Genomic DNA, 16,586 nt, shown 5'->3' on the forward strand with positions numbered 1-16,586 from the left:
AAAGGCCTGTCATGCTTCTTTTTTGTCATCCCACCACCACCTATCCCAGGAAACTACTGATCAAAATTCTATCACTATAATTTTATTTTGTCTATTCTAGAACCTCATATAAATGGAATTATATATATATACTTTTTATATGCTTTTGTGTTCTGACATCTTTTGTGCAACATGTTTTAAAATTCATTTGTATTGATGTATCATTAATTTGTTTCTGATTATTGCTGAATATAGTTCATTGTATGCACCAGTTTGCTAATCCAATCTCTTGATCATTACCATTTTGATTATTTCCAATTAGGAGCTATTATGAATCAACCAGATGTGAATGTCAACTTGCAGATGTTCTTTGTAACCACAGAAAATTTCCCTCAGCACTACTTAGGTGCAGAATTGCTGGGTCACGTACTAAGTGTATGTTTAACTTTGTTGACTGAAACTAACATGACCGTTGTGTTTGAGAAAGAGTTTATTCAGCATCTTACTGAGGACGAGGGCCCATAAGTCAGTTTATCGGTGTGTTCTCATATACTGCTCCAAAGCCCTTAATTGGAGAGCATCTTAAATATATTTTTATAACATGGGGTGGGTGCAGGGAAGAGGTTATGTTAATCAGTGTGTTATGGCAGTGTTTTCTGGTCATGGTGAGGAGTGAGCGGCTAAATCTTGTCCAACAGGCAAGAAGGGCTGCAGGGCATCTTCACAGCAGGTTGTGAGCAGACCTGGCTGGCCTGGGGCCTCTACAACTTGCACTGTTTTCTTGCCTAGGGAGGTACCATAAAACTTCATTTCACAACTTTATAAGAAAATGCCAATTTAATTTTCAAAGCACTTGTACCACATTATACTCCAATCAGTACTGTATGAGACCCCTTGCTTTTCACATCCTTGAAATCCCTGTATTATTAGTCTTTTTTTTAACATTCTAGTATATCTCTGTTTGTCTCATTATACTTTTAGTTTGCATTTTCCTGATAATCAATGATTTTGAGCATCATTTTATACATTTATTGGCAATACAAATAAATATAAGGCAGTTTTTTTCCCCAAGTGGATAGTAAGTTAGCCAACAGGATTTTTTTTTTAAAGATTTTACTTTTCTTATTCATTCACCTTAATACATTGAAAATTAATTGATCATGATGGTTGAATCTATTAACTAGACTCTATTCTGTTTTAGTGGTCAAAATTGTGTTGCCTTTTTAATTTGAATTTCACTTTTTTTTTAGAATAAACTTGCCAATTTCTACAACATAGCCAATTCGAATTTTGATTGGGATTGTGTTAAAATGTATAAAGAGATTTGGGAGAATTAGAATTTTATTAAATAATGTGCTGTCTGCCAACTTATCAATCTAGTAAATCACTTCATTTATTTATACCTTTAATTTTATCAGCAATGTAAATTTGAATGTCTGTTGTGTGTATACACATTTAGGATTATTATGTCTTCCTGAGAAATTGCCCTCTTTATCATTATAAAATGTCCTGTTTTTTAATCCATGTAAATATTTGTCATGAAGCTTGCTTTATTTAATATCAGCCATTCCAGCGTTTCTTATTCTTCTACCTTTAAGCAATCTCTCTATATTAAAGTGTGTTTTAGATAATATGTATTGGGTTCTACTTCATTATCCACTCTGACTTTTACATGCTCTAATTTACATTTAACCTCAACATTGATAAGTTTGGCTTACATTATTCCTATTTTTTTCCCTTTTGTTCTTTATTCTCTTCCCCTCCTTTATATTACTGAAGTATTATTTTTAGTGTCCTTTTTATGTCCTCTGCTAACTTGTCAGCTATACATCCTTTTTTTTTGCCCACTCTGCTCATCCAGTGGTTGACCTCTGATTTACAATATACATTTGTTACTTATTTCAGTTTATATTCAAATAAAATTATGCCACTTCATATATAATGTAAGAATTTTCCAACACTGTATTTCCATTTTCCCCTGCCATCCTTTGTGCTATTGCAGATTATTTAATTTCACAGTTGCTATATGATAGGCTGTACATTGTTAATAGTCTTATTTTATGTATCTATCTTTTAGTGAAATTGGAGATGCTATGCCCACATATTTATGAACTCTGGCTCTGAGTTCATTTCTTTCTGGATCTGAGTTTTGATCTCATAACTTTTCCCTTCAACCTAAAGAACATCCTTTAACATCTCTTGTAATATAAGTGTACTTGTGACTAATTCTTCCTTATGTATTTTTTTCTTCCAAGAGTTGCTCTATTGCATACTCATTTTAAAGGATGTTTTTACTATAGATTGTCTTTTTTCCCCCCTAACTGCCTTTTAGTCCTTTAGTGATGTTACCTTATTGATTTGTGACTCATATTGTCCCTGATAAGTCATTCTTATGTTTGTTTTCCTGTTTGTGTAATGTATCTCTTTTTTTCCTCACAGAATTTTGAGAGTTTTTATTTACCATTGCTTTTAAGCAGTTTGGTTATAATATGTCTAAGTTATCTTTGTGTTTATCCTGCTTGGTATTCCTTAAGCTTTTTGGATTTGTGGACTTATTTTTCAACCCAGTTGGAAAGTTTTCTACCATTGTTTTATTGAGTTTTTTCTTCTTTCCCAGTTTTTTCACTTCTGAAATCTGGGGCTCCAGTTTATGCATATTAGATGCTTTATACTGCATCTGGGGTTCTTTCTAGTACTATGACTTTTTATTTACTGATCTCTTCTTCTGCAGTCTCTAATGAACTGTTACACACTTCCAGTAAGTTTTTCATCTTAGGTATTGTGTTTTTGGGTTTTAGGAATTTTCCTTTCCCCCCACCCCCATTTCTCTGCTCATTATGTTAATATTTTTCTTAAAATTCTTGTATTTGTTTATATTTCTTAAATTATTTTTCAACTAACTTCATTCTCTTTCTCATTTTGAATTTTTTTTCTACTGTTTTTTTCTCCAACCTATATGTTACATTTTTCTGCTTCTTCACATTTTAGATGCTTTTGATTGACTGTTGAACCTTGCACTTGCTACATGACTGCATATATAGATTTCACTCTATTTCCTTAAAGCACAGTGTGCTTTATATTGGCAGGTAGTTCATTTATTTTTAAATCATAGTAGTCTTTCATTTTGTGTTTCCTGTTAATGATTCATTATCTGGCTTAATTGAGTCTCATACTGTGCATGCACAGCTTCCTAGACATCTGAAATCTAAAGGGACCTTTATACAGATACCTGAGGCTTTTTATGTGCAAATTCCTCCTTCCCTGTACTCTGTCCTGCAAATACCAGTAGCCTCAGCCTCCTCAGGCTCCTCAAACTCTGATATCTGTCTTTTCAGTGGAACATAACTATACTGTGAATTTTCATCTTCTGGAAAGTGTTTCTAAGCAGAAACCTTGGACAATCCTGAGACTTATCTTGTTTGTTTCCTTTCTTCAGGGTTCACAATATTTCAATGCCTGAAAATAATAGTTGGTGATTTTTCTAGTTGTTTATGATAGGAGAGCTAATCTCATAATTATTACTTCATCATGGCTGGAAGTGAGTATCTTTTGGGCACTTAAATTTAGGATTTCACATTGAATCCAGTAATTTTTACCTTACAGGTTGAAATCCATCTTTTCAACAGTCTACATTATTTGAGTCTTGATTACATTATTAGCTAACTCTCCAAGCTTTTTATTAGTTACATGTATTCAAATAGTGACAAAATTGTTTTTGCCACTTCAGAGCAAATAGTGGCCAAGCAACTACAAAAGTAAGCCACAACTCCCTTGTGAATAAGAGTGTGGGTTTTTGTGGGCAAATTGTCTGGGTGTAAATTTTGGACCCACCACTTAATAGCTTATAGTCTTTGGAAAGTTCCTTAACCTTTTTGTACTGCTCTTTCCTTATCTGGAAAATGGGGATAAATATATTGGTTTATATTGGCAGGGATGTTGCGAGGAAGAAACTAGTTTGATATCTATGCAAAGTGCATGGAGCAGTGTCTGCTATAAAAATATTATTATTACTTCTGACCCATATGTGTGCTGTCCATATTTTAACCTCTTATCTATATGTATAATTTTGACTTGGTTTTTCTTCATATCTCATATGGCTTCCAGTAACAAGTCTCTATAACCTAGATCTTAGGTCCTTGTTTTTGTGAATCATCTCCAAAGACATATCTGACTGGTTGTGGCATAATCATGGCTGTGATCCAGAGGGCTTTATATTTATTATCCAAATTATTGATTAGTATATATAATCAAAGAGGACCAGGAATTCAGCTTTGGAGAATGCCACAGTAGCTAGCAGACGGGTCGTTGGGGGGTTTTATACATTTACCTGGAAAGTTTTTTCAAAAAACCTGTGTCCATATACTTTTCATTCTTCCATCATCCTGTTCCTCATACACGCAACAAGGTGGCCTTAGCATGTGTGATTTTGAAAGTAGTTCCACGTGTTTCTGATATGCATTTGCCCCTTTTGATACAATGTAGGGACTACAATGGTAGACGCTTTTCTTTAGTTTGTTGTTTCACAGCACCAGCATTCAATAAGATAATAATTTACCATATTGTTTTATAATTTGTCTTATTTTTCTATTTGTCTGAAAAGATATCATACGACATACACAAAATGTCAAAATTCTTGTTGAAATCCTATAAAAGTATCTACAGCATTCCTTTCTATCTACCAACTGATTAGTCTTATGAAAATGGAAAAGTGACTTAAAAAGGACATTTAGATTATTTCATAGTGAGTTCATCCTGTACTTTAGAAGTCAGCCCTTCTTTCCAGATACTCAGAAATCATATATTTAGCAATATCTATACACTTTTATGTAAAGCTATGTAAAACTTTACTTATTTTATGAAACTACTGAAAGCATATTGTCTGTAGTTATACAGACTTAAATTAACTACATTTCTTTTCCTATGATGTTTTCCATTTTACGGAGTGTAGCAACTCTACAAATGCAATGAAATCTCTCTATTGTTAGGTTATGAAATTTTAAGCAGTGTCGATTTTTAAATTTCAATATCTTTTTTCTAAGTAGATATTTCTTATTTATGAGAGGAGATATTAGAGAATTAATAAATGATCTTTTACCATATAAGACATTAGTTATGAGACTGTATCTTGTGTTATGCTATATAAAATGTTAAAAAAATAGATGTATACTGAGCAACTAGAAAATATATTTTATTGCAGAATATAAATATTTTGCAGCGTCTAATACTTCAGGTCAATTTAATAAAATGTAATTTGTTATCTATTGTTCTAAGCTTCCTCTAACTAACTAAAGGGGTGGAATAATTTTTTTCTTATGCATCCTTGAAGTAGTTTTGGGAATGAAGTTATTTTCCCAGTTAGTGACTTAAAACAATATGGTTAAAGATTTTCCCAGTGCAAAAAATTATTTTAGTCTATTTGACAATTCAAATTTTAGTTGGAGAGGAAAAAGCAGACAAATGCAAAATATATTTCCTCCATGAAAATAAATTTAGTAAGAAATGTATTTAGCATTTTTTCCAAGTTCGTTTTCTTCATTTGATAATTTCTCATGTGACTCTATACTAAAGTCTCAAAAATTCCAAGTTTGTTAGAGATGATTTATAGCAATCTTCTTCTAAAATAAATATACCAATTTTTAAATAACCAGTTTGATCAATATGTCTAAGTGCTTTATTTAATTGGAAATATATTTTACTTCTTAGTATGTTTGCTTACTGAATCTAAGGTAATATTCTAGAGATCTGAGTAGTATAGATACTGTTTCCTATCTCTTAAGTAAGACCTTGCAAAAATATGAACGGTCTGATTTAAGTGATTAGAAATTATTTCTTTTTTTTGTCATAAAAGATAAATGATTTGTAAAATTTGGTATGAATAGGGCTCAAAAAGTGGCAGTGTGAGTTTCTGTTTGACATCTGTCTCATTTGCCGGGCAACAGATAACTGTAGAATTGGGACAGTGAGAACAGCAGCAGGTATTGGCAGCAACAGTCCAATTGTTGGGATTCTGATGGTGCCTGTCAGTGTGATGAGACTGCTCTATTTTGAAGAATGATCCTCAGTGCCCTAGTTTTCCTATTAATCCACTTAGTACCACACTGTTCACATGCCCTTCTCTTGGACTAACTGCTGTGTCTTGTCCTATCTTTGAAACAGAATCTTAAACACTTTCAATGGAAGCTCTTAATTTAGGATATTGGTACCACGGGAGGGGAGCACCTTAGAGAACTGAAGTACTGTTATATTTTTCCCACCTTCCAGGATAAAAGCATGCTGCTTGGATCAGAGCTGAAAATGGTTCAAGGAAAGAGTCTTAGATAAAAATTGAGGAATAAATGAAGTTAAACATGAAGAAATCTTTTCATATGGTTCATGAAGCAATACAGTATTTCATACTTTAAAAAATTGAAGTTTGAAGAGTAAACACATGCCAGGTGGTCTAAGGCAGAAATAAACATTTGTAGACAGAAATCTTTCCTTTTTTTTTTTATGATGTTTTGGGAACCTAATGGGAATGCTTAAGCCTGTGTACATCAAACTTAGAATATATTAACATTTAATATAGAACTTAACATCTGTTCTTTATTAAATTTGGAAAAGAATAATATCCCAACAACACAATGATCCATGTTGGTAAGAAAGTATCATTCCAAGCAAAATACTGCAACACTAAGATTGATAGATCTTAAAAAGATATTTTAAGGCCAGAAATCTGAATTGAATAGAACCCTAATTAATTTATTCTTAGCCATCAACATATACCTTGATGTTGTTTCATATATTTAAACTTCTCTTTTATTTTGGAATCAATATCTGCTTTCTAAAACAGATTATCAAGCTATGGTCCACTGCTTGTTTTTTGAAAATTTATGTTTAATTCTAACAAAACCATGCCCATTCATTTGCTTAGTCACTATGTCTGCTTTCATGATATAACTGAGTAGTGTAACTAGACTGTATGTCCCCCAAAATATTTATTCTTCACCCATTACAGAAAAAAGTTGCTGACTTCTAGTCTAAATCACAAAAATATATCCACTGAAGCTCAAATTTATTAATGTCTAAGAGAAAGAATATTATAAAAGATTGATGTTCCATAGTTTTTACTTAGAAATTTTGCAGATAATTAAATTCAAATGATAAATTTGAGTTTTGTGGAAAAATTGTGGTATGTCTAAAAAAATCTTCCAATTGAATTGGAACTAGATACTCTCTTTCCCCCTATTTGAGAATCAGGAATATGTCATGATAATAAGGACCTGAGAATTAATTCAATAAATTAACCATTTTAATTCTTAAATCTAATGTTTCCTGAATTTACTTGACTCTCCCACTTCTCCCACTATAAGCCAATTTTTAATATTTTGCAGGACTTTACAAGTCCTTGCAGGGTTCTCCAGAAGAAATTATTCAAAAATGCTATCCTAATAAAATACATGTTTTTAAAATGTAAAGACTTATAGGTCAAGGTAGCTCCACTGAATTCATAAAATCATTGATTGTAGATTTAAAGGCATCATATAGTTTAAATTTATTTAATCAAATTCCCAGTCTTAGCAAAAGAATACAAAAAAATAAACTTAATAATTCAAGTATGCTGGTCTTATTTTACTGTATGAGATGACTAATTATAAGTAGCTTAAAGTTTAAGGAAGTGCATTTAATAGATGTTTATGTGCTGGCTTCATTCATTACTAAATGAAAGGCATCATTATGTTAGTGATAAATGCTGAAACAATTGTGGTTTTCATATTGCATTAAGTTGGTTAGTGTGATGATTAATTTTAGTAGGATTTTTTAAAATTTTGGTATCATTAATCTACAATTACATGAAGAACATTATGTTTACTAGGCTCCCCCCTTCACAATGTCCCCCCAACATACCCCTTCACAGTCACTGTCCATCTGCATATTAAGATGCTATAAAATCACTATTTGTCTTCTCTGTGTTACACAGCCCTCCCCATGCCCCCCCACACTACATGCTAATCGTAATGCCCTCTTTCTTTTTCCCTGCCCTTATCCCTCCCTTCCCTCCCATCCCTCCCATCCTTTCCCTTTGGTAACTATTAGTCCATTCTTGGGTTCTGTGATTCTACTGCTGTTTTGTTCCTTCACTTTTCCTTTGTTCTTATACTCCACATATGAGTGAAATCATTTGGTACTTGTCTTTCTCCGCCTGGCTTATTTCACTGAGCATAATACCCTCTAGCTCCATCCATGTTGTTGCAAATGGTAGGATCTGTTTTTTTCTTATAGCTGAGTAATATTCCATTGTGTATATGTACCACATCTTCTTTATCCATTCATCTACTGATGGACATTTAGGTTGCTTCCATATCTTGGCTATTGTAAATAGTACTGCGATAAACATAGGGGTGCATCTGTCTTTTTCAAACTGGAGTGCTGCATTCTTAGGGTAAATTCCTAGTAGTGGAATTCCTGGGTCAAATGGTATTTCTATTTTGAGCATTCTGAGGAACCTCCACACTGCTTTTCACAATGGTTGAACTAATTTACATTCCCACCAGCAGTGTAGGAGGGTTCCCCTTTCTCCACAACCTCGCCAACATTTGTTATTGTTTGTCTTTTCTATGATGGCGATCCTTACTGGTGTGAGGTGATATCTCATTGTGATTTTAATTTGCATTTCTCTGATGATTAGCGATGTGGAGCATCTTTTCATGTGCCTGTTGACCATCTGGATTTCTTCTTTAGAGAACTGTCTATTCAGCTCCTCTGCCCATTTTTTAATTGGATTATTTGCTTTTTTGTTTGTTGAGGAGCGTGAGCTCTCTATATATTTTGGATGTCAATCCTTTATCGGATCTGTCATTTATGAATATGTCCTCCCATACTGTAGGATACCTTTTTGTTCTATTGATGGTGTCCTTTGCTGTACAGAAAGTTTTTTTTTTTAATTTCCAAGTCTTTTTTGAGAAAGAAAAATTAATGCAATTCAAAGCAGAAACATAGTAACTAAAATTAACAACAAACCAAAGTAACTGTTACATAAATTAACCCATTTATTGTTGTCTAGCAATACTTCAAAAGGTGGTGCTTCTACTGGTCTTTCAATCCCTTCAGTCTGCTGATAGCCGACTTTACTGTGACAGCAGAAGTGGTGTTGTAGGTCGAGGCCCCACCAGCTACTCTTTTCATGCAGGAGCCACAGTGCCAGATCCCCACAGCTCGTCTCTTCATTTTGGTTTTGCCACAAAAGGAGCAAGTGTACTTGGCGTGCTGGATTATTTGGATGTTCTTCACCATTTTCCTGAGGAAGGCACCATAATGGGTCCCGTATTTACTGACGATTCCATGACGCCTCTAACTAGGTGCGAGCTGAAAGAGCTGTACAGAAGCTTTTTAGCTTGATATAGTCCCACTTGTTCATTTTTGCCTTTGTTTCCCTTGTCTGGGGAGATATGTTCATGAACAAGTCACTCATGTTTATGTCCATGAGATTTTTACCTGTGTTTTTTTCTAAGAGTTTTATGGTTTCGTGACTTACATTCAAGTCTTTGATCCATTTCAAATTTACTTTTGTGTTTGGGTTAGACAGTGATCCAGTTTCATTCTCTTACATGTAGCTGTCCAGTTTTGCCAGCACCATCTGTTAAAGAGACTGTCATTTCCCCATTGTATGTCCATGGCTCCTTTATCGTATATTAATTGGCCATATATGTTTGGGTTAATGTCTGGAGTCTCTATTCTGTTCCACTGGTCTGTGGCTCTGTTCTTGTGCCAGTACCAAATTGTCTTGATTACTGTGGCTTTGTAGTAGAGCTTGAAGTTGGGGAGTGAGACCGCCCCACTTTATTCTTCCGTCTCAGGATTGCTTTGGCTATTCGGGGTCTTTGACGGTTCCATATGAATTTTTGAACTGTTTGTTCCAGTTAATTGAAGAATTCTGTTCGTAAGTTGATAGGGATTGCATCGAATCTGCATATTGTTTTGGGCAGGATGGCCATTTTGATGATATTAATTCTTCCATTTGTTAGTGACCCCTTCAATTTCTCTTAAGAGTGTCTTGTAGTTTTCAGGGTATAGGTCTTTCACTTCCTTGGTAAGGTTTATTCCTAGGTATTTTATTTTTTTTGATGCTATTGTGAGTGGAATTGTTTTCCTGATTTCTTTCTATTAGTTCATTGTTAGTGTATAGGAAAGCTACAGATTTCTGTGTGTTAAATTTGTATCCCACAACTTTGCTGAATTCCGATATTAGTTCTAATAGTTTTGCAGTGTATTCTTTAGGGTTTTTTATGTACAATATCTTGTCATCTGCAAATAGTGACAGTTTGACTTCTTCTTTACCAATCTGGATTCCTTGTATTTCTTTATTTTTTCTGATTGCCGTGGCTAGGACCTCCAGTACCACATTGAATAACAGTGGGGAGAGTGGGCATCCCTGTCTTGTTCCTGATCTCAGAGGAAAAGCTTTCAGCCTCTCGCTGTTCAATATAATGTTGGCTGTGGGTTTATCATATATGACCTTTATTATGTTTAGGTACTTGCCCTCCATGCCCATTGTGTTGAGAGTTTTTATCATGAATGGATGTTGAATTTTGTCGAATGCTTTTTCAGCATCTATGGAGATGATCATGTGGTTTTTGCCCTTATTTTCTTGGGTGGTGGATGATGTTGATGGATTTTCGAATGTTTTACCATCCTTGCATCCCTGGGATGAATCCCACTTGGTCATGGTGTATGATCCTCTTGATGTATTTTTGAATTCGGTTTGCTAATATTTTGTTGAGTATTTTTGCATCTACATTCATCAGGGATTTTGGTCTGTAGTTTTCTTTTTTGGTGGGGTCTTTGCCTGCTTTTGTTATTAGGGTGATGTTAGCTTCATAGAACGAGTTTGGGAGTATTCCCTCCTCTTCTATTTTTTGGAAAACTTTAAGGAGAATGGGTATTATGTCTTCCCTGTATGTCTGATAAAATTCCGAGGTAAATCCATCTGGCCCGGGGGTTTTGTTCTTGGGTAGTTTTTTGATTACTGCTTCAATTTCATTGCTGGTAATTGGTCTGTTTAGATTTTCTGTTTCTTTCTGGGTCAGTCTAGGAAGGTTGTCATTTTTCTAGGAAGTTGTCCATTTCTGCTAGGTTTTCCAGCTTGTTAGCATATAGGTTTTCATAGTATTCTCTAATAATTCTTTGTATTTCTGTGGGGTCCGTCGTGATTTTTCCTTTCTCGTTTCTGATACTGTTGATTTGTGTTGACTCTCTTTTCCTCTTAATAAGTCTGGCTAGAGGCTAATCTATTTTGTTTATTTTCTCGAAGAACCAGCTCTTGGTTTCACTGATTTTTGCTATCATTTTATTCTTCTCAATTATTTTTATTTCTTCTCTGATCTTTATTATGTCCCTCCTTCTGCTGACCTTAGGCCTCATTTGATCTTCTTTATCCAGTTCCCATAATTGTGACATTAGACTATTCATTTGGGATTGTTCTTCATTCTTTAAATATACCTGGATTGCTATATACTTTCCTCTTAAGATTGATTTTGCTGTATCCCACAGTAGTTGGGGCTTTGTGTTGTTGTTGTCATTTGTTTCCATATATTGCTGGATCTCCATTTTGATTTGGTCATTGATGCATTGATTATTTAGGACTGTGTTTTTAAGCCTCCATGTGTTTGTGAGCCGTTTTGCTTTCTTTGTACAATTTATTTCTAGTTTTATACCTTTGTGGTCTGAAAAGTTGGTTGGTAGAATTTCAGTCTTTCGGAATTTACTGAGGCTCTTTTTGTGGGCTAGTATGTGGTCTATTCTGGAGAATGTTCCATGTGCACTTGAGAAGAATGTGTATCCTGTTGCTTTTGGATGTAGAGTTCTATTGATGTCTTTTAGGTCCATCTGTTCTAGTGTGTTGTTCCGTGCCTCTGTGTCCTTACTTATTTTCTGTCTGATGGATCTGTTCTTTGGAGTGTGTGGTGTGTTAAAGTCTCCCAAAATGACTGCATTGCATTCTATTTCCTCCTTTAATTCTATTAGTATTTGTTTCACATATATTGGTGCTTTCTGTATTGGGTGCATGTATGTTTATAATGGTTATATCCTCTATTGGACTGAGCCCTTTATCATTATGTAATGTCCTTCTTTATCTCTTGTTACTTTCTTTGTTTTGAAGTCTATTTTGTCTCTTACTAGTATTGCAACACCTGCTTTTTTCTCTCTATTGTTTGCATGAAATATCTTTCTCCATCCTTTGACTTTTAATCTGTGCATGTCTTTGGGTTTGAGGTGAGTCTCTTGTAAGCAGCACATAGATGTGTCTTGCTTTTTTATCCATTCTATTACTCTGTGTCTTTTGATTGGTGCATTCAGTCCATTTACATTTAGGGTGATTATTGAACGATATGTACTTATTGCCATTGCAGGCTTTTGATTTGTGGTAACCAAAGGTTCAAGGTTAGCTTGTTTCCTACCTTACTGTCTGAATTAACTCCCTTATTGAGCTTTTATAAATACAGTCAGATGATTATTTCTTTCCCTTCTTTTTCCTCCTCCTCCATTCTTCATATGTTGGGTGTTTTGTTCTGTGCTCTTTTTAGGAGTGCTCCCATCTAGAGCAGTTCCTCCAAGATACCCTGTAGAGGTGGTTTGTAGGAGGCAAATTCCCTTAACTTTTGCTTGTCTGGGAATTGTTTAATCCCTCCTTCATATTTAAATAATAATCGTGCTGGATACAGTATCCTTGGTTCAAGGACCTTCTGCTTCATTGCATTAAATATATCATGCCATTCTCTTCTGGCCTGTAAGGTTTCTGTTGAGAAGTCTGATGATAGCCTGATGGGTTTTCCTTTGTAGGTGACATTTTTTCTCTCTCTGGCTGCCTTTAATACTCTGTCCTTGTCCTTGATCTTTGCCATTTTAATTATTATGTGTCTTGGTGTTGTCCTCTTTAGCTCCTGTCTCTCAGGAGTTCTGTGTGCCTCCGTAGACTGAGCAACTATTTCCTCCCCCAATTTGGGGAAGTTCTCAGCCATTATTTTTTCAAAGACACTTTCCATCCCTTTTTCTCTCTCTTCTTCCTCTGGTACCCCTATAACACAGATATTGTTCCTTTTGGATTGGTCACACAGTTCTCTTAATATTGTTTCATTCCTGGAGATCCTTTTATCTCTCTCTGCATCAGCTTCTGTGCATTCCTGTTCTCTGATTTCTATTCCATCAATGGCCTCTTGCATTTTGTCCATTCTGCTTATAAATCCTTCCAGAGTTTGTTTCACTTCTGTAATCCCCCTCCGGATGTCTGTAATCTCCCTCTGGACTTCATCCCGTAGCTCTTGCATATTTCTCTGCAGCACTGACAGCATGTATATGATTTTTATTTTGAATTCTTTTTCAGGAAGAATGGTTAGGTCTGCCTCTGTAGATCCTTTCTGAGGTGTTGTTTGAACTTTCTTGGACTGGACTAGATTTTTTTTGCCTTTTCTTGGTAATAGTGGTGGCTGTGAGCAGGTTGTGGGTGTGTCAGCTGGGAGAAGAAAGTCCTTTCGTGCTTGCTGGATGCCTTGCCGTTCTCCGCTGCCTGTGACAGTTACCTGCACTCCTGGAGCAGCCACCGGGTTATTCCCCTAAGCTGCTGTGGGCAGGTTCCCCATCAGAGCAGTGCGGAGCCCTGCGGGGTGTGGCAGGCATGCCAGGTGCGCTCCTCCATGCTAGCAGCGCCCCTGCCGGGAAGCTCTGTGCCAGCAGCAGCCTTTGGGTCTGGTCCAGGTGGCTGTGCCTTGGGCTGGGATTCTGGTCGGCTGCTGGGAGCACACCTGTTCCTTCTGGCTCTGCTGCAGGTGTGCACAGGCCTCTACCGGGCTCCTCTGGCTCCACTGCCGCCAGTGAGCATGAGCCATGCCCGGGCTTTGCGGTCGTGCCAGTGTGGGTTTGCACAAGTCTCTTCTGGTCTCCTCTGGTGCCATTGGGGCATGGATCTGCTCCCGGTACCTTCCCGCACCACCCTCCCTGACACGCACTGCCACTCTCCCGCTACTGGGCCGGTGTGTCGGGGTCCATGCCAGTTGGAGGAATGACTGGCAGGCTGCTTAGTGCCATGAGGGGCTTCAGAGCTGCACTGCCTCCCTGGGGTTTAGGGTGCCTAAGTTTCCCCAGGATTCCCAGCTGCTGGCTAATTGTGCCAGGATAACTTCGTCCCGCTATGGGGTCCCTGTTTCTTTAAGACTTGCAGAAAGCACTCACTTTTCTTTTTTCTCAGGGGTGCCAGTTGCGGGGACCTGCCCACAGGTTTTGCTTTTCCATTTCTCTAATATCCAGCACCCCGTGCACCTTGTGTATGCATTCCAGGTGCGGATTTCTAGAGCTGGTTGTTTAGCAGTCCTGGGCTTTCACTCCCTCCCCATTCCAACTCCTTTCTTCCCGCCGGGTTTTGGGGTGAGGGAGTGTTCAGGTCCCACCTGGCTGCCGCTTGTAGCTTACCCCCTTCATGTGATGTTGAGTTCTCACAGATGTAGATGTATCCTGGCTGTTGTACTGCATCCACTGGTGCCTCTTTTAGGAATAGTTGTATTTATTGTATTTTCATAAATATATATGTTTTGGGGAGGAGATTTACACTGAACTACTCATGCCACCATCTTCCCGTGATCCTCTTAGTAGGACTTTTATGAGCCCCTAACTACCCTAAGATTACTTTAGACTAAGCACTGAGTGCATCCTGCACATGTTCTGTTATTTTAGAGGTGATATAAGTTTAAGTATGCAGATAATCCAAGCAGACTTTTATTTTCCCTCCAGGATTTCACTTTCATTTAATGGCTTGAATGCTTCTTATTTCTATTTGTGAATAGGATTAAGAATCTAGAATGGTGCATTTCAATACTGTGTAATGGAATAAACTTAGTAAGAGGGTTGACTCCGTATATTAGTCAAAATTACTGAATCTGTTAAACCCTGATGAATATAAATTCAAAAAGCAAAAATATTCCCTTCCATTTATCCTTTTATTTTAAATGTAGCTACTCTTTTACAGATGGTCAGTTGATTTAAAAATTTTAAAAAGTACCTTTTTCTCATTCATTCATCTATTAAATGTTTATTGAGAACTTAACTATGCATTCTATTGGAAAATAAATTCTACAAGGCAGACCTATTCTTTTGTGTAGTGCTGTGTCCCTATTGCCAGGCATGTGGTTGCTTCTCACAACTATATATTGAATGAATGAATAATTTGACACAGTGGAGGTTCAGCAACATAAGGTGAAGCAGTCTCAGTACTCAACTGTTTAGAGATTAAAAGGCATTGGTAGCACTGTGTAGAAAATATACAACAGAGGTAAATAAAGGGGCTGTAAGATCACTTAGGAGGAACTAACCTGCATTTTAGGAAAGGGGCCAGGGAACCTTGCAACTACTAATTTACTTTCTGTTTCTATGGATTTCTTTATTCTGGGCATTTCATGTAAATGGACTAATACAATTCAATATAGTACATATGTAAATAGAATACTATATGTTGTCTTTGGTGACTGGTTTCTTCTACTTTCTATAATATTTTCAAAGTTCATTCATGTGGTAGATCTATCAGTACTTCATTTCTTTTTATGGCCAATAGTTTTCTATTTTGTGGATATACCCTATTCAGTTTATTCATTTATTAGTCAATGGACATGTTCCCCCACTTTTTGGCTATTACAAATAATGCTAATATAAACATTTGTGTATGCATTTCTTCTTGTGTGTGTGGATGCATACTTTAAATTCCCTTGGATATATGTAACCATGAATGGAATTGCTAGATCATATTCTATACTTAAACTTTTTCAATGAAGTTCCAAACTGTTTTCGAGAATGGCTACACAATTTGACATTGCCACCAGCAATACATGAAGATTCCAATTTCTCTACACTAACATTTATTACCTATCATTTTTATCATAGCCTTCTAGGGTTAATTTTGTTAAATGGAAAATGGCTTTCAATTTGTGGAGTTTCAAATACCAGTAACCCTGTGAGAGGTATTTATAAGAAGCTGTGATTAATTATGTGAATATTATCTGTACCTGGGGAGAGGGGTTTTTAAAGAGATATACTTTTTTTTTTCTTTTTTACTTGGAAGAACATACATTTGACAATGGCCTTCCAATATATGTAGCTATCCAAAGATTTATGCAACTGAGTTAAGGAATCACTATTACAAGTAAATCACCTAAGAATTAAAAATTATGACATAATTTACTTAAAGGATCCATTCAAATTTATATTTCTTATATTCAGGGTCAAATTTTATGTGATATTAAACGTTTTATTTTTCATATGTATACTCTGATTTATTCCATCATTAGTCTCCCTAAGTAGTTTTGGCCCCTCTTTAAAGGGAATAGCTCTGTTTTATATGTTTTTGAGAACTATGAAAGGATCTGGGATTTCACCTTAGTCTCTGGCTAATGAATGAGTCTGCCAGTTTCATGGATGCTGGCAGAAGACACAGGGCTCCTTAGTCGGAGACAAAGAGGTCTATTACTTACCATAATAACAATAACCTGAATATCAGCATTTTCTTGGCTAGTTCACTAACCCCCAATTTGATCAAGGTGATATGAAGAGGGACAGGTGACATTACATTGCAATGAGTTGTGTCACCCAAG

The 16,586-nt window shown here is 36.0% G+C and overlaps 1 protein-coding gene and 1 pseudogene across 6 annotated transcripts in view; one reads left to right on the forward strand and one right to left on the reverse strand.

The window, feature by feature from the left end:
• NAALADL2 (N-acetylated alpha-linked acidic dipeptidase like 2) overlaps window positions 1-16,586 on the forward strand; it is a 1,368,824-nt gene that overhangs the window by 890,394 nt on the left and 461,844 nt on the right. The gene's annotated exons all lie outside the window — the stretch shown is intronic.
• The window catches only part of LOC118932915 (60S ribosomal protein L37a-like), a 68,728-nt pseudogene continuing 61,123 nt past the window's right edge, over window positions 8,982-16,586 (reverse strand).

The sequence above is a fragment of the Manis pentadactyla genome, chromosome 1 (assembly GCF_030020395.1).
Source record: "Manis pentadactyla isolate mManPen7 chromosome 1, mManPen7.hap1, whole genome shotgun sequence".
NCBI classification, from domain to species: domain Eukaryota; kingdom Metazoa; phylum Chordata; class Mammalia; order Pholidota; family Manidae; genus Manis; species Manis pentadactyla.